This window comes from Nuphar pumila, chromosome 3, assembly GCF_984573655.1.
Source record: "Nuphar pumila chromosome 3, dmNupPumi1.hap1.1, whole genome shotgun sequence".
Classification (NCBI taxonomy): Eukaryota; Viridiplantae; Streptophyta; class Magnoliopsida; order Nymphaeales; family Nymphaeaceae; genus Nuphar; species Nuphar pumila.
The window spans coordinates 119683315-119693333 of NC_143251.1; the positions used below are offsets into that span (position 1 = coordinate 119683315).

The following is a 10019-nucleotide window of genomic DNA, read 5'->3' on the forward strand; positions in this document are numbered from 1 at the left end:
GTTCGATAAATAATACAGTTTAGGTAGGTTTCACTTTGAGTATAATTTTGTTCAATAAAATGGTCGAATTTAGTTTTTCACTTAAAAGATAATTAAAGGATAGGACGTTGGTTTTTCAACACATCAAACAACACTTCAAATGGACATTTAAATAGGAAGTTATTGCTAAAACAAGTTAACTTGTAAGCACAATCTTGGTTTGTTGCCGACGACAAGTTACTTTTCGTTAGCAATCTTTGAATTGTCATCAGCATTGTAATGAATTGCCATCAACATTGGCCCAGAGCATACTTGTCGTCGGGGATAGCCCACTTGTCATCAGCATGGTTTTACCACCATTTGGTTCAGATTCTCATGCAGATTAAGGATAACTCTCCAGAAACTTCATATTCTTATATCAAAAGCTCGAAAACTTTGGCCAATGGACCCAGACCTTATTCTGAAAACTTTGTTATGATCTTGTAGGGCTTTTAGGGCTCCATTGGACCGCACAAGACACATTACTTTTTCCTTTCTTAAATAAGGAATTTTGGGGTTTATAGATTGTGGGTGGTCGAGAATTTTCATGTTCGAGTTTGGTGTTTGTGATCTTTTTTAGATTTTAGTTTGATGGGTTTATCGATGTAGAGATAGACAGTCTTTTTTCCTCTGTCAAGAATGGTGGTGGTGGTGGTGGTGATTAGATTTTAGCGCCTTCTTTATCGTTATGTAGATTCTTTTGGAGTTTTGCTTTATTTTTAGAAAAGGTACAGATTTTAATTTCTTGGTGCTTTTAATATTTGTAGTTTTTTTATTTATTTATTGAATCAGATTTATTGGGATTTCAGTGCCTTTTTGATGATTTGTTTTAATTTATTTAGCAATACTATGGTTCCAGGTTTTATTTGCAATATGGTGGTCTTGATAGTGTTGTTTTTGATGATGATGATGAATATGAAGTTTAGTTATTTATTGTCATCATTTTGATGTGATTATGACCTGCCTCGTTACTTTTTTCTGTACCATTTTTATACTTTCCTGTTATTTTCGTTTTATAGTTTTATTTTTATTTAGATGCATGAGGATGAAAGAAATTTTTTTATAGTTTTATTTTTATTTAGATGCATGAGGATGAAAGAAAAAATAATCCAACACTGGAACTGAAGTAAATACTTGGTGATGGATTACTTGTGTTTCTGAATCTGTGGTCTATATTTCCTAACCTATTTTAGCATGATTTATGGTTTCTTTGATAATGGAGTCCTTTCATCAAATGATGAGAAACAGAAAAATCTTGGGACACCTTCCTACACGGTTTGATTCAACTGTGGATGGGTAAAGATTTCGATTCTGATGACGAAGGATTATTATGGAGTTGGTGCAAAAGTTTTGTTTTAAATGATGGTTGGTTTTCTTTTTTGGAAAAAATTGTCAAACTTCTTCTCTGAATTGCCAGTTTGTGTCTTTGTTGGCATTCGGTTTCGTCACTGATGCTTTTATTGTTCTTCACTTTTCAAGACAAATGTTTTTCTTTTGGTCGTAATAGGGATGGTAAACTAGCCAAACGAACCCAATGTAACTAAGAAAATCTGAAGATATTCTGAAAGAAAGGGCAGAACCAAAGAAGATGGGAAGTAGAGTCCATCGGAGCCCCACATAAACAGGCTGACCATGAAAAAGCCCCTCTTCAACAGTTCAACCATCTATGCACCATGTTATAGAATATATATAAAATGTATTTATTGCCAGTTAATGAGCTTGTATGAGTCTAGCCAAGCTGAATACCTGTTTTTTTCTTAAAGGAAAGCTGGGGTTAGGCAGACCCCCACCAGTTATTATTCCACGTACTACTGGGTTTTGAACCTGCAATGTCCCATCACAAGGAGACGTGCACTGACAGCTCCTATCAGCCACACCGAGCCCGTTGGGTAGCCAAGCGGAATACCTGTTGTTCATGTTCTGTTTGTTGGCATATTTCACGAGTTCGAACAAGCACTTTACCAGCTGAATATTGTCACAAGAAAGTCTAGGCCTTTTGGAATATCTTGAAACATGGGGGGAAGCGGTTTCACTTAACATTCTTGCACTTTTTCTTTTTTAAATTTATAACCCGAAGAAACCGCACCCGACAAAAAAACCTGATCACGCTAGCTCAGCCTGCCATACCTACAGTCATCAGCGTAAAACTCTGAATCTAGAACCCCTGCTCGCAGGGCCTATGCTATGCATTCGCTTGCGCAGAGGGGCGATGCCCATGAAAATCAAACCTTGACTGCCCGTCTATTAGCCAAGGCCTGACCCCCCTGGGGCAACATTCTTGCACTTGATTCTGTAAAGTCAGTCTCTTTGAACTTTACCAAATATAACTTTAATATATTGGTATTTTTTATTCTATTGATTTCTAAGCTTTTTGGAATATCTTGAGTTGATTGAAGTCTAGTTGCACGATGGATGCAGTTTTTACATTCTTGAATTGAATGAAGTCCAAGTTTGAGGTATTCAAAGCAATCAAAACAATCCTTAGTCATAAAAAAAATTCTATATCCCAATCTGACCTTACCCTTATAATCTAAGCTGGCCGGAACTTTTACCGAACCTGAAGGCTTTTGGTTTCTCAAATTTGAAACTTATACCAAAACCGGTTTCATATGATCCTACCTTCAGCAGGCATAAATCTTGATTAAATGGTTTTGGGTTGGTCGAGTACCCTGCCCAAGCCCAAGTTTGCAATACCCAATTGTGGCTTTAGTAGTTGCTCCATGGGTAAATTCTGAGGTAAGTAGTAGTTGTGCATGGTGAGACATAACTGGTTGTGGCACAAATTATTATGGATGATGCTTCGAACAGGTTAAAACCCTAGTTTCACTGAGAAATTCATAAAACACAATGACTGGAAGAGCAGGGACCATCTTTTTATATTTTGGGTGTATATGAAAATTGCATTTTGAATCTTGTGTCTACAAAGGAAACGAGTCACTGGAATGTTATAAGATAAGAATCTCTGGAGATCTTTCCTCTGCACTTACTCATAGATCGCCCTCTGTAAAAGACTTCTTAATAGCATAATTCACTATGAAGACGCGGGTCAATAGCGGCGACTTTTTAAAGGCAACAAAAAAAAGTCACTGCTATTGACTTAACAACAACGACGACTTTAGATATTCCCATGATTGACCCCGTGAAAATGTTGCAGTTAAAGACGTCAATAATGGCACCTTTAGATATCGTGATTATAAGTATGTTTATAACGGCGACATTATATGGCCGTTACATATGTTGCTGTTATAACATACCCGGCGACTTTAGATATCATTGTTATAGGTATGTTTATAATGATAACATTATATGGCCGTTAATTATTGTCATTAAAGAATTTTTATGGTAATATTTAACGGACATATAATATTGCCGTTATTGATATATAAAGGCGATATATAAATCTCGTTGTTATAGTTTTTCTCTATAACGGTGATATTATATGGCCGTTAATTATTACCGTTAAAAAACTTTTATGGTAATATTTAACGGGCATATAATATCGCCACTATTAATGTAAAACGGCGAGATAAAAATCTCGTTGTTATAATTGTTCTATATAATGGTGACATTTTGATCGCCGTTATAGCTTAGTATTTTAAAAGGGCTTAACAGACCCTTTTCTTTCTCTCTCTCTATGATCTCTCTGCACTCTTGTCGGACCCCTGCCAGAGTCTCTCTCTCTCTCTCTCTCATTGGACTGCTGTCAGAGTGCCTGCTCCCTCCTCTCTCTCTCTCTGCACTTTCACCGAACTGCCGTTGCAAAATTTTGATGTTTATTTTGAAATCATTGTAATTTTTGGAAAGATTTTTATATGTAAAACATGTGAAAACTAGACATCAAATAATAAAAACCGGTTCTCACTAGTGGATGAGACCGGGTCGAACTCAGGAAACGAGAATATTTCGTATTCAAGTACACAAATCTAAATTATTCTTTATTGTCGAATTATAAAAATGTAAAATGTACGAGAAAAGTAAAAACAACTAACTATTACAACAAATGAATACCCTTCGCAGAGGGCGTAAAATGCGATATTTTACAAACCCAGAATTAAATTCCTAATTCTAAACTAAAAAGTCAAAAATCTTCTACTCTTGTGATTCCGTGAAAATCAATCGCTTCCGCTCCACTCCTGTGCAATCCGTAACTAGAGGGGTTAGAAGAGAGGTTGAAATCCTCTCTCTTGCTTCAGTCGTTGTTGGAATTCTCCACCGGAAAGAGGATGAGAAAAAGAGGGGGAAATAGGGAGAAGGAGAAGAAGAAGCAAGAAGAGGTGGAGAGGAAGGGGAAGAAGAGAAGGCTTAGGCAAGAAAGAGAAGACAAGCTTCTCTTCTCCCTACGTAGCCTATTTATAATTTTGAAGTTTTGTCTATAAGTCCATCCTATTTCTAAAATCCCATTTCAAAACCTCTCTTCAAAAAGTTATTTACAAAACAACTCAAAATTACTATGTTTTAGAAAATACAAAACTAAGTCTATTTTAACTCTATTTTTTTTTATTATTTTCAAAAATTAAACAACTACAATTATGTCAAAAACTAAAATATGCATTAAAATGTAAAATAAAGCTATTTTTTATGCATTTTCTATTTTTAAATCATTTTAGCTCATTTACTCAAAATTAACATAAAATTGGGTTTTTAAATCATTTTCTCATGAAATCATGCATATTTTTATATGAAATATCCCTAAAATATATGCATGATCAAATACCCTCATGCTTATGTTTTGCTAGTCCTCGATCAAACTAGATAAATGCACAAAATCAAAACTATCAATTAACTCACTTTCGTAGGAATCACAGTTGCATTTAGCTCATGCAACAAGCCCTTTCAACCCCTGGGTTACCCCAGTGGACGAGTAAGGTCTCGTGAGGGTTTGCAGTGATGCTACCCACAAACATCTCTGTCATGTATGCAAAATATTACACATCCTCATAAGTAGTAGGTAATCAAATATTTTATTTTCACAAATATTTCCTGTTATTTCAAAATCAAAATATAATTAGAGTCTTTTATATACCACCACAGAAAAAGAATTTCTTTTACTTTTCTAAATATCACAATTATTTATGTTTTATTCTTAGAAAATCCAATAAAAATAAGTTATTATTTATTTATTCTCACTCATATGTTTTCTGCACATATTTTCTCAATCACACTTCTAAGCATTGAACTTTTTCTTTTTAAGCTTTTTTCTTTTTTTCTTTTTTCACGTTTTTTCTTTTTCTTTTTGCGCATTCATTCTTCTCTTATAACTTGCGTGTGGTTTGCTTTTATGCCTTGTGCAATGTCAATATCTTCTATACTTTTTTAATGCATACCAAAAAGATATCAACTAAGACATAAAAGTGACTTCCTTCATTCACATTTGCAACATGAGAGTCAAACACTTCAACTTGTATCTGTTCTCAGCTACTTAGGATCACGAAGTTTTCCACTCTCCTTTTCGAAATGGAATCCAAAAGTTTCAACTTACATCTAAGTCTCATCTACTAAGGATTGTGGAATTATCCAAACAACCTAACACATGCTCTTTTTCACTTTTTGATCTCATTTTTACGCTTTTGTTCATTTGCTTAGTTTTTCACAAATAGAACTGTGCATATTCATATTTGTGATTCAAAATAACTTCTAACATGTATCTATCATCATTTCTTCGAAATCCACATAAACAACCATAATTTTTAGATCCATGTCAGAAAAAATTTCGTAGGGCTTAAAAATCCTCAAAAAACATTAGATTTGAAATAGCATTCATATAAGTTCAAACTTTTTCTTTAAAAACCTACTTTTCATGAGAGATGTGTAAACATGTGCAAGAACGTAAACATAAATATTCAGGTGTGCAAACTACACCCTCCCCCATGCTTGAATGACACTGTCTCAGTGGCACTCCCCCATGCTTATATGAAACTAAGTGAATGCACATGAGAGGAAATAAATGAGGGAGTAGAATAACCTGACATGAATTAAAATTGCACGTTCTATGAATGTAATGAATGCAATGTATACATGACATGACATGAAAAACTTATGAATAAAATGAAAAAGGAAGAACAAAATAAAATCTACAAATTCTAAGCAAATCTAATAATATACAAGATATGGGTTGCCTCCCATAAAGCGCTAAGTTTCACATCCCCAGCCAGACAGATCCCTAGAAAAACCTTCATCATCCATGAGATCAATGGACATGAAGTCGGGCTCTATGAAGAAAAGAGTGTCATCTATGATACTGCGCATTGTGTTACCATCCCGTCTACCTCTAAATGTAATATCATGACTCTGTAGACAAAAAGGATGAAGACTAGTCTCATCTGAGAGACTGGTCAAGAAATGAGAGTCTAGGACCGACCGACTATCAATGAATGAAACTTCAGACAAATGGTGGATATGATCTGACTTGACTTGGTCAAGCACCTTTTGCATCTGTACTTCTTGCTTACTGAAAGCAATCGGTGATCCTAAATATTAAGAAAATGGGGCTCTATGAATATGTGAAGAATGTAACAACTGAGGTCATTGCCCCTTCTACTGAGGTATAACGGAGATTGACTCGTCAGTAGAAACGATATGGGGCGCATGAGTCGATTCTCGAGTGGGGTGACACGCCTTCTCATACTGAAGGGATGTAACATATTTGACTTGCACAAGGTGTGAATCTGTGGGTTGCAAGTCAAATGACATGGGCTCATCTTCCTTAGATGTGACAACATACTGACTATGAAGGTTCTCCTGGCTTTGTCTACGCAATGTCTGAGCTAAATGTCCCATTTGAGTCTCTAGCTTGACTATCGATTGCGTATGGGAGCAAATAATGGCCTTGATATCAGAAAAGGCCTCTAACATCTTCTCCTGAAATGATGAACTTGGAATGGGCTTCTGAGGAGAAGGTAGACTAGACTGGGAATGAACCTGTGGAAAAATGGGAAGCGAGTAACCTTGTGAAGGGTTACTGTGGAAAAATGGGAAGCGAGTAACCTTGTGAAGTGCTTGCCCCCTCCTTCCTGCAAGGTACCTCTCTCTCTCTCCTCGGCCTTCTTCTCTTCTCTTTCTTCTTTTTCTTCCTTCTCTTCCTTTCTCCTCCTCCCCTCGTTGCCACTAAACCCAGCCCTACTGGCTGGTTTGGGCTCTGTCGGACCCAGCCCCCCCATTGGCATGGTTGGGCTCTGCTGGCTGGATTGAGCCTGGCCTTTCTCTCTCGTTTACACTCCTGCTCTTACCCTCCTTGTCTCTCTTCCGCTTTCCCCTTTCTCTCTCCACTTCCCACTCCCTCTCTTCCCCGCAGGCAGAGTTTCAATTTCTTTGGATTTGCAGGCAGAGGTCATCCTTTTGGGGCAGTTCTAACACTCAAATTTTGTGAAACTTATTGGTTACTGTACAGCGACCAACACCCATATCTTGGTATTTTCATTTTGGATTTTTTTGGTATTTTCTTAAAAAGTCATGTTTTTTTATATGTTTAGAATGAGATAGCTTAATATTCTTCTTGTTTTTTTTTAAAACTAGGTTCCGAGTTTTTCCCCTTTCTTGTATCTCTTTTATGATGTGTGCTTTCATTTTAAGTTTATTTGATTTAGTTCTTAAATCCTAATCCCAATGTCTGATTTTTATGTATTTGATAGTGTTCTTAAATCCTACTCAACGTCTCAGGGATGGACCAATCTGAATTTTGAAAATGTTGGGTACATTGTTGGGATCTCTGGATTTCTTGGTTAGTAGATTTTTTTTTTAAATTTAAATTATGCAAAGAGATGATACCTAATACATATACAACCCAGAATTTTGTAGCATCTCCAACAACATAACATACTTCTGCGGGTAGAGTACTTAAACAAGGTTGCCGTAGCTCCCATTGAACCATGTGGTTATAGGGACTCTGATTCTTTCTTGTTGCCAAGCATACGACACAACAAAGAATCAGACTACCTATAAACCAATCTCAGCCATACGTTTACTTCAAGGCAATCCATAGCACCAAAATATAGTTATGGTTGTAACTTGTTTAGGAAGAACGGGGCATAATATATTGCTTCTTTGGAGCAAAGTTGAAGCAGCGCAGCTGTCAACCGTGTTAATCTGTCATTTGACATTCTTAGTTGCTTTTCAGCTTCAGATAGAGTCTTAATAGCCTGCCTGAATCTCTTCATGCTTTTGGAAAAATGCTTTTGAAAAAATGACATGGTTGTAACACATGCTTTTGGAAAAATGAAACTGCATTTTTGCTTTTACTTGAATGAAACTGCATTTTGTTTCTTCTGAGCTTTAAGTTTCTTTGAAAGCATCATCATTCTATAACCTTGATATTTTTTTCAATGTTTGTTTGCAAGGTAAAAAGAATAGCTAAGATATGGATACAAGTCTTTTGATAGTAATATAAACATTGGAGGAGATTATGAGAATGCAGATATGAGTCTTCATTTGAATACAAATAACTAATTTATTTCACCAATGGATGAAGCGCAAGCTATCGACAGTCGTGTCTATTTTGGGTATGAATGAGAGCGATATTTATAAATAAGAAATGACCAAAGAAAGCATTCCAAATGTGTTGACGCAGTATATACCTAATACTGGCATGAAATTTCGTAGCGATGTGGATGTGTATAATTTATAATTTTTACAATTGTTAAGCTAGGATGGGTGGTTTTGAGACAAATGAATCAATCCATGAAGCTCTAAAAGAATTCTGAAACTTTGATCAATATATGGATTAGCTGAACTAGTTGTTGCAGCAAGAACAAATGCACATGAAGTTATCATATCTGATGGAAATTCTCAAGTTGTTGATTGTATCCTCGTAATCGACTGATTTTGTAGCAAGCACAGACGACTGTAGGGGTGGCAAAATCTGACACGACCCGCCAACCAGCTTCTTAGCCAGGTTCGGGTTTGGCTTAAACGGGTTCGTGTTGTAGACGGGTCGACCCGCCTAACCCATTTTTTAAACGGGTCAGGTTTGTGTTAGGGGTATGCCAACCCGCCAACCCGGCTGACCCGTTTAATAAACAGGTTAGGCGGGCAGATCAACCCGTTTACCCGAACCCGACCCGCCAACTCGTTTACCCGACCCTGACCCGCCAACCCGTTTACTCAAACCCGACCTGCCAACCTGCCTGCTAACCCATTTACCCGACCCGACCCGTTTATTAAACGGGTTAACCGTGTCTTGACGGGTTACCCGTTTAATAAATGGGTTGGGTTCGTGTTTGTCACACCCGACCCATTTAATAAACGGGTCGGGTTCGTGTTAAGGTATGCCGACCCGCCAACCCGACCCGATTGCCACTCCTAGACGGATAGATGGAAATATGTAGAGGCCTCTATAATTCAAAGCACTTTGTTCTAACAAGTACCTAACTAGAGTTGAAGTGTATTTGTTCCAGGTTTGGAGAAGATGTAGAGGGAGGGGGTTTGGAGAGGATCTATATTTATTTTTTGAAATGTGTTTGTTTTTTGAAGTGTATGTTTATATTTGAATATATGCTTTATGATATGTTTGAAGTTGAATGTTTGAAGTATATGTTTATATTTGAATGAATGTTTGAGAATGTTTGCAGTATAGCTTTATATTTGAATGTATGTTTGAATGATGTATGTTTGAGAATGTTTGGAGTGTATATTTGAATTGTAGACATTGAATGTCATATAAACAAAAAAAATTAAAACTAATATAAAAAATTTATAAGTGTATTGTAAGTAGATGTGTTATTGCTTTGTCTTCTGCCTTTGTGTTATAATGAGATGTTGTAGTTAGTGTGAAACTGATTATATATATATATATATATATATTGAATTGAAGTTGATATCTTCTTGAATATAAAAAGATGTTTTGCTAATTTTATTTTTATATTTTTTAAAATTTTTATGGAAGTGCAGGAAAAGACAAAAGTATTATCGAACCTTCAATCGTAATGTGATTAAAATATTTGAAAGTTATCATATTGAATTCTCATACTGTTATCATCATGATTAATATTATCATAATTATTTTTTTA

The 10019-nt window shown here is 36.0% G+C and overlaps 1 non-coding gene across 1 annotated transcript; it reads left to right on the forward strand.

Annotated features, from left to right (window-relative positions):
- The first annotated feature begins 1244 nt into the window (after window positions 1-1244).
- LOC149843474 (small nucleolar RNA snoR31/Z110/Z27) lies at window positions 1245-1340 on the forward strand. Its single transcript, XR_016431267.1, has one exon. It is a non-coding gene; the product is annotated as a small nucleolar RNA snoR31/Z110/Z27 (small nucleolar RNA).
- Window positions 1341-10019: the final 8679 nt, after the last annotated feature.